Consider the following 15,416-nt stretch of genomic DNA (forward strand, 5'->3'; position numbering starts at 1 on the left):
AAGTCTGGGCTTCTGAACAATTGTTTTATTTTTGTTTTTTGTTTGCTTGTTTGTTTGTCTTTTGGATACGGAGTCTTGCTCTGTCACCTAGGCTGGAGTGCAGTGGCACGCTCTCAGCTCATTGCAAGTTTCACCTCCCGGATTCATGCCATTCTCCTGCCTCAGCCTCCTGGGTAGCTGGGACTATAGGCACCCGCTACCACGCCTGGCTATTTTTTTGTATTTTTGGTAGAGACGGGGTTTCACCATGTTAACCAGGACGGTCTCAATCTCCTGACCTCATGATTTGCCCGCCTCAGCCTCCCAAAGTGCTGGGATTACAGGCATGAGCCTGTACACCCCAGCCTGAACAACCATTTTCATTTCCTGTGTCTTGGGAACATTCTCCGTGTTGCTTATTTCTTGCAGACTTCACTGGATACTCTCAGCATGTTGAGTTTCATCACGTATGTACCTGGCTGAGCGACCCACTTAGCAAAACTCACTTGGTTTACGGATGTGGGAAGCCCTCTGTGAAACCAGCCTACCATGAGTGGGACTCCTACTTGCTGCCCTGGCCGAAGCCAAGCTCCCTTCCTCTTGGCAGCCATAGAAACATGGGTGTTTTTTCACCCAAAGTTTACAATGGGTTAACTTTCTTTTTCAGACTTGCTCCAAATACTTGTCTGGTCTCTGAGCAGGACTTGTGATTTGATGACATGTAATCTAAGTAAATACATTCAACTCTAATTTATGGGTGAAGAGGGAGATTCAGAATTTAAAACAAGGCATTAAAATAAAAATAGAGGCTTCCCAATATGCATTCCCCAGGGTTTTGCTCCAACTGCCTCTGTTTTCCACTTTTCTACAAGCCAACTCCTGCTTGTCCTAAATAGACCTCCCATGGAACAGAAGCATCAGGACATTAATCTAAGATTAAAACACGCCTCCACACTGGCCAACTCACAGGCTACTCCCAACAGTACTCTTATTGATTGATTGATTGATAGGGTGCTGCTCTATCACCCAAGCTGAAGGGCAGTGGCACCATCACGGCTCACTGCAGTCTCAACCTCCCAGGCTCAGAGGACCCTCCAGCCTCAGCCTCCCGAGTAGCTGGGACCGCAGGCATGCACCACCACATCCAGCTAATTTTTGGATTTTTTGTAGAGATGAGGTTTCCCCATGTTGCCCAGGCTCCAACAGTAAGTACTTTTAGAAGCAGCTGGGTATCACTTGGCAAACAAGGTTCAAAGGGTTAAATATTTGGCCCTCGAGGCCCTATATCCCGATGCTCTCAGATTCAAGAGAAACTTAAAAAATAATGTCTTTTTTTTTCTTTTTTTGAGACAGAGTCTTGCTTTGTCACTTAGGCTGGAGTGCAGTGGTGCGATCTCAGCTCACTGCAACCTCTGCCTCCTGGGTTCAAATGATTCTCGTGCCTCAGCCTCCTGAGTAGCTGGGACTACAGGGATGCGCCACCACACCAGCTAATTTTTGTATTTTTAGTAGAGACGGGGTTTCTCCATGTTGGCCAGGCTGGTCTCAAGCTCCTGACCTCAAGTGATCCACCTGCCTTGGCCTCTGAAAGTGCTGGGATTACAGGCATGAGCCACCACACCCAGCCATATACATGAATTTATAATGCTTTATTGTATACACATCAAGTATTTAGCCTGAGCACATAACCTGTGGAAAAGCATGGGGCTTCCAAGAAAATACGAACTTCTAGACTCAACCACGATGCTAACTATGGGGGTTTCCTTGGAAAAGTGACATTCCAATCTGGACCTCACTTTCCTTATCTGCAAAGGTAGCCCTTTAACAGGATCATGTCCCAGGTGCCTAAACCCTTAGGCAAATTGAATGGCTCTGTGTCAGCCGCGACATCTGCCAGCCCGTGCCCCATGCTAAGTTATGTCTCAGTCTCCACTGGAAAGGCACAGGCAGAACACAGACAAGAACGCCAGCAAATCTTCACATAGCCACTTCATTTCTCCTCTCCATCATGAGATTGTGACAACCCTTTTGTAACAACAGCACCAACCCCAGAAACAGCAGGAAATTGAGAATGCTGGTCCTTAAACAAAAACATCCACATATAAAAGCCTGCCTTGGAAAAATTAAGGTAAACATCTTTTGGACTTGTTGCTATTGACAGTATGTTTTCAATTTGCAACACAAATTCATCGGAAGCTTTTCTGCCAGGGAACCGGATGGCCCTGGGAATTGGTAATTGGTAATGAGTCGTGCAACCTTTCAGGTCTCGGTTACCATTCTGAATGGAACCCAGCTAATAGTGAATTACCTGATACTGTTGGAAACCTTTACAACATGAGCCAGACCCCTGGATTTCTTCCCTAGCTCGAAACATGAGTTAAAACAGTGTCTGATTGGCATTTATAAAGAGAATTAGCAGAGGACATTGCATGGGGACAAAGGTGGACAAAGAGAGAGTAAGCTGGGGGTTCTGTCTCTGTGTCTGTGGTTTTTCCCCAGGATAATCCAAGGGAAATTTCCAAGGAATGTCAGGCCTAGAGAAGTGGAATTAATGTACACCTCACATTCTTGAAGGGTCAGAAATTCCAGTCTTGGAATTTTTATTTCTTCCTAATCACTCTCCCAGTCCAGAGGATCAAACTACTTTTGCAGCAACTTTCAAGGTGAAATAGATTTTACTACTTATGATTTGTTCAGTGAGCCCACATTAAAAAAAAAAAAAAGGAAAGAAAAGAGAAAAAAAAAGGACAGTTATCATAAGGGCTTTAAAAGCAAAGCAAAACAACGAATCTTCTTGGCCAAGAGTCACCCAAGTGAACTTCTACATTATGATTTGGTCTGCTGCATTTTATTTTTGGTATTTGCCGTCTTCCTAGGGGAACCATCTAACAGAAAAACAGAACTTTTACATCACTAGCTTTCCCTGCCCAATCCAGTTCCATATTTATATCACTACTTTTCCTTTACACTCTTTAGTTTATAGTAGCAATAATTTTTCCTCATATATAGTCCAACGAACAACCAATTAACAAATGCCCAGAGTGGTAAAACATTTTTGGCTGTCTTGCCTAGTTGGTCATTAATTTGGTGAAGGAAGGGCTAACAAACTCATAAAGGGGAACTTGAATTTTAGAAGTTAGTTCAATTTTACATTATTAAAAAGGAAAATGTAGTAAAAATAATAAGAGCTTTGCCAAAACTCTACAGCAAAGTCAATTAGTCTCACAAAGAGCCTAGGAGTCTGCGATATGGACTTGCATTTGGAATCACTTAGCCTATTAGAACAATTCCAAACATCTTCTCTCTGAAACCATATTTCAGTGCTCATGGCTGCAGCTTACTGAGTAAAATTCTTTCACCATCCTCAATAAACATAATTTAAAGTATTCTTTGTGTCTGTATATTTCAAATACACAAATGTGACTTCACACATGCATATCTTCATACATATGTCCATCACAATCATAAAAATTTCATACATAAGTATGGTCTTCTACAACATATACTAAAATGCATACTGTATTTTGTGTTGGCATGGTATATATTTTTAAGATGCCTTTTAAAAAAATTTCAAAAAGAAAAATCACAACACTGGCATTACAAGTCTGTAGCAAAAATAAATTGTATTTTACTCTGAAGAAAAATTACTTTTATCATTTTTCACCTTATTTCAGGTATAAGGGAATGCTGTTCCTTTAATCCAAAAACACGTCATTTGTCCATCGTCATCACTATAGGCATTTTGTTCATATAAATATTTCATTTTGCTCTGATTGAGCAATGGGAAAAGGTTAAAATGCTAAATGAGATTATTTTCATAGGCAATTCTTACAAAATAGTGTTATGCAATCAACTATTTGAATTCTGACAGGTTTTTTAAAAAGAAAAAATATATCCTATTTTGTTAAAATCTAACAACTATCCTCCAAATTCCTTAAGTGAAATGATGTTGTATCTTTTCAGACTAGTGGCTCCCAACTCTCAGCCTCTGTAAAAATCCCAGTGATTGCTGTAGGTTTTCCAACGAAGATTCAGTTCTAATTAACTACAATTTTGTCCATATTTTGTTTTTCTACTGCACTGAAAGAATAGCAGGGGGTTAGCGCTGCAGAAAAGAAGATTATTAAAACTTTAATAACCTGAGCCTTTGAACCTTTTCGAATTCTTTACAATTTTCTCACGTTTCCAGCCCAGATGTCTGCATGTAGTTATAGGGACAACATGAACTTTTTGTTTACAATTTTATTCACCTTATTTATTACCTCCTTTAAAAAAAAAAAAAAAAACAGAAAGAGGAACACACAGAAATGTTTTAGCTTTTCTAAAGCAAAATAATTTTATTAAAAAAATAAACCTGAAGAATGATTTTTACCCATTTTTAAGTTAAGTATTTCCAACAACACGACTGTTTCCTCCCCACTGCTAGAGGTAAATTGTCAGGCAGCCTAGCAACGTGGCCAGCTGAATCACAGCATTCTTTTCAATCAAGCTACAAAGCTCCAAAAGACTGAAAAAGAGAGTTCACTTTGGAAACTTGAACTCTTGAGATTGTTACAAAAGAAAGAGACCAAAAAGAAGGCATCCCTTAACATAATTAGCTGCTTGCTGTTTCACAAAAGAGAGGGATATTTGCATACAACAATAGCCAGTAGAATTGCCTTTCACAGAATTCAGTGTGACGGTTGTATTATTTCAATTCCAGATAGTTGTAGCCCCTCAAGAGCAATTATTACCTTTCTTTTGAAAACAGAACCCCAGTTATTCAAGCATTTCACAAACAGCTTTGCTCTGTAATCGAGTGCTGGCAAATGAAATACAAGTAAATACGTTGAATGGTGCCTTCAGGAAGTCTCCAAAAAAGTGAGCCAGGGCACCTTCTTCTTCCTTTCCTCTTTTGGTCGAATGGAATTTTAGCGTGATGGCTGGAACCTGAGCAGCCATCTTGGACCTTAAGTCCAAGAAACTAAAAACTAAGAAAGACAGAGCACTGAGCTAGCAGGAGCCTGGGTCCCTGCCCAGCAATGGAAGACTTACCTCCAGAATTATTTTCTATATGAAAGGGAGATAAACATCTTTATTGTTTGAGCCACTGTTATTTTAGGATGTTGGTTTGCTTAATATGACAAAATCTAGTCCTAATATATGCCCTGATTTTGAGGGCTCTCCTTTAAGCTATAGCTAGCTGAGAAAGAGAAAACCAGTACTGGCAACCAGGAGCTGTCCTCGTACAATCAGCAATGCACAATGGCATTGTTAAAAGCTGTTCTGGTCTTCACAGTTAGGTCTTGATGTTGTCCAGTTGAACATAAACAACTGCACAAAACATCAGCAACAGACAAGGCCACTTTGTGACCATGAGAGCTCCTGACAAAAATAAGATCACTCCGTGCTCGCTTCAGCAATACATATACTAAAATTGGAATGATACAGAGAAGGTTGGCATGACCTCTGTGCAAGAATGACACAAATTCATGAAACATTCCATTTTTAATAATATTATTCCATATCATGTGTGAACACAGACAAAATACGAACATTGTCCAAGCCACAAAATACCAACTCCCCACCCATCCTAGCTAATAGGAGTGACTGCCGATTTAGCAATTAAAGCTCTAACCTCGCTTCCTTCCTCTCACTTTCTAGATAAGATGCCCAATTACAGAATTAATTCCACTTCCTGACAGCATCCAATTCAGACCAAAGTCCTGCTTCCTTGAATCCTTTCCCGAATCACCGCACACAGCTTAAATCCTGTAAGTCCTTTTTGACACTCTCCTACAGAGACATCCACAGTTTCCGATTGCGTGTGCTCTCTCTCATCACAGTGAGTAACACCAATTTGTTCAATTCCAGTTGTGTTCCTGGAGGTCTACGTGGCATTCATGTTGCTATGCTGTGTCTCCCTACAATGGAAAACTAAAAATAAATCTACTCAACATATCAATCTGTAATTCAAATGATTCCACCCAAATGGAAAGCCCCTATTCTTCAACAGACTTCAATCATCAAGAAACCAAAACATTAATTTGTAGTAATCAGATTCATTGAAATTATCCCCTTGTGCTATTTCCATGGCCTGGAAAAGACCCAGTCAGAACCTTCACCTGGTAGCGAGTTTGCAGTAACTACAGAAAGTTCAACTCAATGTTCCTTCAAATAAGAAGAACCTGTGGTAAAACAGACAGCTTGAAGCTTATACTCTATTTTTCTTCCTTTCTTTCTTTTTTGAGATGGAGTCTGGCTCTGGCACCGAGGCTGGAGTGCAGTGGCATGATCTCAGCTCACTGCAACATCTGCCTCCCAGGTTCAAGCGATTACCTTGCCTCAGCCTCCCAGGTAGCTGGGATTACAGGCGCCCACCACCATGTCCGGCTAATTTTTGTATTTTCAGTAGAGACAGGGTTTCACCATATTGCCCAGGCTGGTCATGAACTCCTGACCTCAGTTGATCCGCCTGCCTTGGCCTCCCAAAGTACTGAGATTACAGGTGTCACCCACTGTGCCTGGCCAATTTTTCTCCCTTTCTTTTTTTCCTGCTTTTTTTGTTCTTATTCCTCCTTTCCCTTTTTTGCCTTCTCCCTTGCTAAACTTCCAACTTTTCAGTGGTTCCTGAGCTTCATTCGCTCAGAGCTACTTTAAGTGGGACACTGTTGGACTAAGTTCATAAATCAGATTCTTAAATCACATCTGTTATTCACAGGCAGCTCTTGCAGCTATACTGCCTGCCATATTTTCTTCTACTCTTTACCTGCTTAAAAAGGACCACAGCTTGCCTCATTTTCTCAAGAAAAACTAATAGGCCTTCTCAGATGCTCTAATAGATGAAAGCAAGAGACAATTCAATTTCTATTCTAATTTCTACTTTTGCCCTTTTTCTCCTCTCCTGATCCACTGGCTGCATTCAAAAGTAAACTTCTAGAGACAGTGCCCTTGCTTTTATTGTCTAAATCAAAGGCATAACTCTGAAGATGGAAAAACAGAAGGAAAATTATAAGGCAGGTACTTTAGGACAAGTAATGCCTTCAGATGTTTTTCCTTCTCACTCAAAATAAGCATTGATGCCAAAATTATAACTATACTTGGCTGGGTGCGGTGGCTCATGCCTGTAATCCCAGCACTTTGGGAGGCCGAGGCAGGCAGATCACGAGATCAAGAGATCAAGACCATCTGGCCAACATGGTGAAACCCTGTCTCTACTAAAAATACAAAAATTAGCTGGGTGTGGTGGCACATGCCTGTAGTTCCAGCTACTCGGGGGACTGAGGCAAGAGAGTCACTTGAACCCGGGAGGCAGAGGTTGCAGTGAGCCAAGATGGCACCACTGCACTCCAGCCTGGCAACAGAGCACGACTCTGTCTAAAAAAAAAAAAAAAATTATAATTATACAATTCTTGAGAATAAGAACCTTAATATCTTTGGAATCTCTGGTTCCTATCTAAACACCTAGGGCAAAAGCAAATGATAAATAAACATTGTATGAATGATTTAATTACTCATCTATGCAAAAAAAAAAAAAAATGTAGCATACATTAACCAAATAGGAGAAAAATTCGTAAGATGGACAAGAAAGAAGGTGATATGAACCAAAAACAAAGGGTCATTGTGAGCATTGTATTTTCTTTAGGGCTTGCAAAAAATCACCTTGGAACTTGAGTCATAAAGAAACAAGCAATAAATTAGGAGTCAGGTCACCCAGGTTTTCAGAAGATCTGAAACTTGTTTGTTCTATACTGTTTCTGTTTTAGTTTTGTTTTTTTCTTTTTTTAAATAAACTTGGAGGCAGGCTCAGTGGCTCACATCTGTAATCTCAATGCTTTGAGAGGCCAAGGCAGGAAGATCACTTGAGTCTGGGAGTTTGAGACCAGCCTGGGCAACATAGAAAGACCCGGCCTCCACACATACAAAACAATTTTAATTAGCGGGGCTTCGTGGCTAATATTACTTCAAAAGAACTTTTACATTGGCTACAGAATGTAACCAATTCATCAGTCTCTCCTAGGCATTGGTCACCACATAGTGTGACATCATTTGGGTCAATATTATACCACACTCAGTTCTCAACAGGCTCAGGTGAGCTTAAGAGTTTGATTTTTTTCTAGTGTACCATTTTATTCCTCCTCATTTTCTTTTTCTTTCTTTCTTTTTTTTTTCCTAGACAAAGTCTCAATCTGTCACCCAGGCTGGAGTGCAGAGGCATGATCTCAGCTCACTGCAACTTCCATCTCCCAGATTCAAACGATTCTTCTGCCTCAGCCTTCTGAGTAGCTGGGATGACAGGCGCATGCCACTATGACTGGCTAATTTTTATATTTTTAGTAGAGATGGGTTTTTGCCATGTTGGCCAGGCAGGTCTTGAACTCCTGACCTCAAATGATCTGCCCACCTCAGCCTCTGAAAGTGCTAGGATTACAGGCTTGAGCCCCTGCACCCAGCCTCATTTTCTTTTCTGTATATATTTTTAGTTACATTCTTAGTGGCTACTGCTCTTGATATCCTACATTTATAACAATCTACTTTGAAAGGTTACCAACTTAGCTTCAACAACAAATAAAAACTCTGCTTCTATACAGATCTGCCCTCCTTTTCATTGTGAGTTCCTTGACATAGATTTATTTTATGCATTTAACTCTAAATCACATTGAAAACAAAGAATATATATGTGTGTGTGTGTGTGTGTGTGTATACATATATATTTATATATATTCATCTGCCTTCTTCATTAAGCATTCCTCTGGTTTCTATACATTTCTCGTTAGATTCCACAGTTCCAAAAAAGTAGCGTCTGTCAGTTGTTCCCAGCTTAATGGTTGTCTCATTAGAGAGACTGATTATTTGAGTATCCTGCTCTGCCATTCTCCATGAAGTAATTTGTATATACGCTTTGTTGTCTTGGTTTTTTTTAATGTTTTAATTTTTATTTATTAATTTACTTTGAGATGGAGTTTTGCTCTTGTTATCCAGGCTGGAGTGCAATGGCATGATCTCAGCTCACTGCAACCTCTACCTCCGGGTTCAAGTGATTCTCCTGCCTCAGCCTCCTGAGTAGCTGGGATTACAGGGGCCCACTACCATGCCCAACTAATTTTTGTGTTTTTAGTAGAGACGGGGTTTTGCCGTGTTGGCCAGACTGGTGTCAAACTCCTGACCTCAGGTGATCCAACTGCTTAGGCCTCCCAAAGTGCTGGGATTACAGGCGTGAGCCATAGTGCCCGGCTGCTGTTGCCTTGCTTTAAAAAAAAACCTAAGCATTGGAAAATGTACTCGTTATTGCATATAGCCAGAATTGAATTCATGGGTTTGTTTTGTTTTGCTTTGAGACAGGCTCTCACTTTATCACTCAGGCTGGAACACAGTGGTGCAATCTCAACTCACTGCGGCCTTGACCTTCCAAACACAAGTGACCCTCCCACCTCAGCCTCCCAAGTAGCTGGGATTCCAGGCACACACCACCATTCCCAGGTAATTTTTTGTATTTTCATAGAGACAGGGTTTTGCCATGTTGTCCAGGATGGATTCAAACTCCTGAGCTCAAGTGATCCTCCCACCTCAGCTTCCCAAAGTACTAGGATTACAGATGTGACCCACAGCAACCAACCGATTATGCCACTTTATACTACAACAAATGATGAATGAGAATTTGAGTTCCTTCATAGCCTTGTCAGAATTTGGCATTGCCAGGCTCTTTAATGCAGCCATTCTAGTGGATGTGGCTATTAGCAATTCTTGGATAAGTAATAAAATAATAGAAGAGCACCTTTACATAAGTGTGTTAACCACTTGGATATCCTCTTTTATAAAGTACCTGTTCAAGTCTCTTACCATTTTTCTTCTTCTGGGTTGTTTGGTTTTTTTTCTTAGTGATAAATAGCAGCCCTTTATATTTTCCAGAATGAGTCATCTGCTTTTCGTGCCCTTTCTAATACACTTTGATAAATGGGAGTTCTTGATTTTCAGTTCAATGTATCAGTATTTTCCGTTATACCCGTACTGCTTAAGGGCTGAAATATTGCAGATATCAGATTGGCCATGAATTAATCATTGTAGAAGTTAGGAGATAAATACATGAGGGCACATTACATTATTAAAGACTTTGGTACATATTTCAGATTTTCTATAATAAAAAGTGTTATTATTTTTAATCCAAGGGATAACTTAAGACAGGACCAATGAGATAAGCAGGAACAGAATAATAGAAGTAGAGACAGAAGGAGGAAGGAGAAGGTGATAAGAAATGAAACATATGAATTTGGAGATTTAGAAATGGAATCTATGACTTGAACACACATCAGGAGTTTTTCACTTGGCAATCTTACTACACGATCCAAAGAAACTACAACAAAAGTTAAATACATAGAAAAAGGATTAGGTCAAAACTGATAAACTCGGAAAGCAGAGGACTGAGTGTGCATACAACTCAAAACTTTCAAGAGAGAGTCGAGTTAAAAGTGGCTAGTGACTGGGTGCAGTGGCTCACGCCTGTAATTCTTTGGAGGCCAAAATGGGTGGATCACTGAGGTCAGGCGTTCGATACCAGCTTGGCAAATATGGTGAAACCCTGTCTCTTCTAAAACTACAAAAAATTAGCCTGGCATGGTGGTGCATACCTGTAATCCCAGCTATTCGTGAGGCTGAGGCAGGAGAATCGCTTGAACCTAGGAGTTGGAGGTTGCAGTGAGCCAAGACTCTCTATCAAAAAAAAAAAAAAAAAAAAAAAGCAAGACTGTCTCAAAAAAAAGTGGCTAGTGACCTACTTACTGGTCATATGGGACAAAGACAATTAAATGATACTTTTTTTTTTTTTTTTTTGAGATGGAGTCTCACTCTGTTGCCCAGGCTGGAGTGAAGTGGCACGATCTCGGCTCACTGCAAGCTCCGCCCCCTGGGTTCGTGCCATTCTCCTGCCTCAGCCTCCCGAGTAGCTGGGACTACAGGCGCCCGCCACCACGCCCGGCTAATTTTTTTTTGTTATTTTTAGTAGAGACGGGGTTTCACAGTGTTTGCCAGGATGGTCTCAATCTCCTGACCTCATGATCCGCCCGCCTTGGCCTCCCAAAGTGCTGGGATTACAGGCGTAAGCCACTGCGCCCGGCCTAAATGATACATTTTGAGTTAACCTGAATTACTGCCAATTCTCTTTTAACTACAAAGGCTAGGAAATGAGATGTCCTAGTTAAGCCAATTTCATATGTGTAAATACCATACATTTAGAAAACAATCACTTATTAAAGTAGTAAACAGAACTCTCCTGGAGCCACTTCATCCTATTGTAGAGCATTTGGTGGCTTTCCTGAGCATGGATCTGTAGAATATTTTTGGAAGAGAAAGTTTTTGAGTCCCTACCATTCACATGATTTCATGTTATTATTTCAAATGCATGTCTTTCTTTTACAAGCAAAATAAGAATCTTCCAAAGATATGAACTATTCTGGGTCACTCATGTTTTCCAGCCAGGAAAGCAGCTACAGAAATGAAAAAGCAGGAGGACACTGTTATCAGACTTGGGGTTAAATAATCATAATGAAAGACCACTCCTTAGTCACTCCATGGCACATGAGCCTCTCTAGACAGCTGAATTTACTTAAATCTGTCAAAAACATGGCTGATTTTGGAACCAAGTTGCAGGTTATTATGGTACAAAATTCCAGTGGACATTTAGCAAGCTTAACCCAGATAAAGATGACAGTTCAGGCTATAGTAGGGCTATTACATTTGTCGTTATAACTTCTAGCCAAGTATTTGTCAACTACATATTCATCTGAACAAAACCATATGCATTTATAAGATGTCAGCCTCCTAAGTGTAGAGACATATATAGCCCAAAAATCACCCCAAGAACAACTCCGTAATTCTCCTGCTGCAAAATTTAAGGACAGAGCCAACTCAGGGACGCAGGAAGGTTTTCCGCAGCCTCTGGGGCAGAATTTCCAAGTTGCCTAGGAACAAGTCATTTTCTTCTATCTACTGTCTCAAGAATGCTGAGGTGCAGGCAGAAGGGAAGAAGGCGGTGGCAGAATCAGATGGTTTGCAAATATGTATCATAAGGCACTCATTTCTGCTCTTGTCTGCTATCTTCCTTTCCACCCTTAGGTATTTATTTTAACCTAGTTTGATCTGTGTCAATGCAATGGAGGCAAGGATGAATAAAAAATACTGACGATGGGGCGGGCGCAGTGGCTCACGCCTGTAATCCCAGCACTTTGGGGGGCCGAGGTGGGTGGATCACAAGGTCAGGAGTTTGAGACCAACCTGGCCAATAAGGTGAAACCTCAACTCTACTAAAAATGCAAAAATTAGCCGGGCGTGGTGGTGTGCACCTGTAATCCCAGCTATTCAGGAGGCTGAGCCGGGAGAATCGCTTGAAACCGGAAGGCAGAGGTAACAGTGAGCTGAGATTGCGCCACTGCACTCCCGCCTGGGTGAAAGAGCAAAACTCCTTCTCGTTGTTGAACTCTTGTTTCTCTGGGTCCATTTTTCTCATGTGGTTCAACAGAGGGACTTTTTATTTAGAACCAGGCTCCCCAATCAAATAACCTTAAAGAGCGGTACAGGAATCTGCCATTATTCCCACATTATGCCAGTTCATGCTTCACTTAGTCTTCTGGTTCACTGTAATTCTCTGCCAGGTTCCAAGGTGATTTCCTTGGCTAAAGCCAAACCTCAGCTGCACTCCAGCCCTGTGACAGAACACAAACCATAAAGTCCTTCATCCCGCTGGACAAGGTCTACTTCAACATATGGCCCATGACAGACGACAGCTCTCCATTACAGGCATTACTTTCTAGTAGACTGCAAGTATGACCAACAGACTTGAGAGAAACCCACAGGCTAGATTCCCATCAATGATATTTCTAACATTATTGGAAATGTAGGAATTTCTAACATTATTGTAAATGGGAATAATATTTATTATAATAATATAGACATACTAATGATATAATAACATATTTAGAAAATTTATAAATTTATAAAATAATATATAATGTAAATAATTTATAAAATTTGTAAAATAATTTTTATGAATTTTATCATTTATAAATATAGATTTGTATTTATAATTAATTATTAAAAATAATTTATAAATTTATAAAATGATATATAATAATATTGATGTGGACAATATTCCATCAGTAGTATCAGTAATATTTCCAAGGAAAGAGGTTTCCTGAAGTTATTACTTGTATCAGATACCTTGGCTAGGTCAAGATGCCCCTTGGGCACCACTCCACACCTGCTCAGCCTCACCTGCTTCTCTTTGCATCCATTGCTGTTGGGACTAGTACTGTGTAGGAGTTGACCAGCAGGTGCAACCTAACAGCACCCAGACCAGGGCCCCACTGCCAGCAGTGGAAGGGTAGTTGACACATGGGAACCAGCTTAGTGTTCCCAGATGATGATAACTATTAAATTATCATCTTTCCAATAATCCCTATAGAGTATTAATATTTTAATCATTAATACTCTACAGGACAAACATTTGATCATGGGAAAAATGGATCCAGTGGATAAGGCATCCCCTCTGTTCTTTCCCTGGGCTTATGACTTCAAGACACATCTCAGGCAGCCCCACAAGACTGGACACAGGAGCTGTGCCCAGCTCAACAAAACAGCTCTGTAATTGACTCTCTTTCCTTCCTTGCTTTCACTCCCATCCTTCACTCCTGCTCCTAGGTCATATGCTAAAATAAAGCATGTGAAGTATGACCTTAAGCCTTAACTATGTGGCCGTATATCAGCTTCCCAGAGAACCCAGGCTAAAATACTAGTCTATCAGCAGTCTCAATGTGATGGTGAGTAAATACTACATTGATTTCCCAACCTTTGAACGTTTTATATGATAGAAATATAAACTCTACTAAGCCTTCTCAAATTCCAATTCCATCATGTCATCTGCCTGAACAACAAACTACAACTTCTTCTGCCATCATTTCAACTCCTCAGCTGTTCCCTTTCCATTTCTACTTTATTAACGTTTATTGGAAAGTCCCCTTGGGGTTACATTCAAGGCTGTCCATCCTCTCCCTCCTTCCCTGCCCTTCATCAACTATATCCCCTCCCTCAGATCCAAGTTTCCCTATTGCTATCACTCCACATGTAAGGTGCTCATTCTGCCCCCAGGACTTCCATTCATTAACTATCCCTACTTAGGTTGCCTCCCATCACACCATTACTTCACCTCCCTTCAACAGCAAGATGTTGATGAACATGGTATACAACTGGCACTGTCAAATCTCCTTTACAAGCCAGATGTGGTTCTGTGCTCCTGTAGTCTCAGCTACTCAGGAGGCTGAGGCAGGAGGATTTCTTGAGCCTCAGAGTTCAAGGTCAGCCTGAGCAACATAACAAGACCTCATCTCTTAAAAAAAATTCCCCTTTACAGAGAAAAAGAGAAAAACTGTACAACTGTTACTTTGCTGTAATAAGACTGCTATTTTAAAAGGATGTCCCAGCCTAGGAAACATGGAAAAAACCCATCTCTACCAAAAAATTAAAAATTAGCTGGACATGGTGGCATATGCCTATAGTCCCAATACTCAAGAGGTTAAGTAAGGCCTGAGGGTTGCTTGAGCCCAGGAGGTCGAGGCTGCAGTGAACCATGATCACACCACTGTGCTCCAGCCTGAATGACAGAGTGAGACCCTGTCTCAAAAGAAAAAAAAACAACAACAAAACAGGATGTCATTTGGAACTTAGATATTTTTAAAAAATATGTGTTTGTAATGGTTTTTATCATCATTGTAGAATATTACCTACACATCATTTGGCAATTGAGGAAGTTGCTTTTTCCTTTTCTGTGGATATTTTGTCTCCACCCACAACTGAACTAGGACTTTATTTCTTTTCCTCTTTTCTACTCACAGCCTCAGATCATCAATCCAGTCTGCACATCTAGAGTTGTGCATCACACAAGAAGGTACTTGCTCAGTGTGTTGGGAAGTGTGCAGGAGACCCAGCCCTGCTAAGGCCAAACAGGCATCGGAAAAGCTGGCCTGGTCCCTCTTCCAACCACTGTTCTAGGATTCCATGTTCATCTCTCATCACTTGTGGGGATAAATAGTTGCTAATAAGATGAAATCATAACTCTGACTTTTAAGCCATAGGAAACATTTTCCAGACACACATATGCACACATATATATTTATGTATGTATGCATGAAATGTATATTTTTTTCCTACCACTTTCCTGGAGGCAAAGGCGGTGCCTGTGGACTAAACTCAGCTTTGTAGCCATTTAACAGTTGCCTTAAGTGGGAATTTTATAAAAACATCTAATCAAGGCCGGGTGCAGTGGCTCCTGCCTGCAATCCCAGTGCTTTGAGGGGCCGAGGCAGAAGGAGTGTTTGAAGCCAGGAGTTTAAGACCACCCTGAACAACATAGCAAGACCCATCTCTACAAAAAAACAATTAAAAACCCTAAAAATTTTAAAAATCAAAATTTT

At 40.7% G+C, this 15,416-nt stretch overlaps 1 non-coding gene across 1 annotated transcript; it reads left to right on the forward strand.

Annotated features, from left to right (window-relative positions):
* The first annotated feature begins 5,365 nt into the window (after nt 1-5,365).
* LOC111528057 lies at nt 5,366-5,470 on the forward strand. Its single transcript, XR_002726848.1, has one exon. It is a non-coding gene; the product is annotated as a U6 spliceosomal RNA (small nuclear RNA).
* Nucleotides 5,471-15,416: the final 9,946 nt, after the last annotated feature.

The sequence above is a fragment of the Piliocolobus tephrosceles genome, chromosome 9, assembly GCF_002776525.5.
Source record: "Piliocolobus tephrosceles isolate RC106 chromosome 9, ASM277652v3, whole genome shotgun sequence".
In the NCBI taxonomy this organism is placed as follows: Eukaryota; Metazoa; Chordata; class Mammalia; order Primates; family Cercopithecidae; genus Piliocolobus; species Piliocolobus tephrosceles.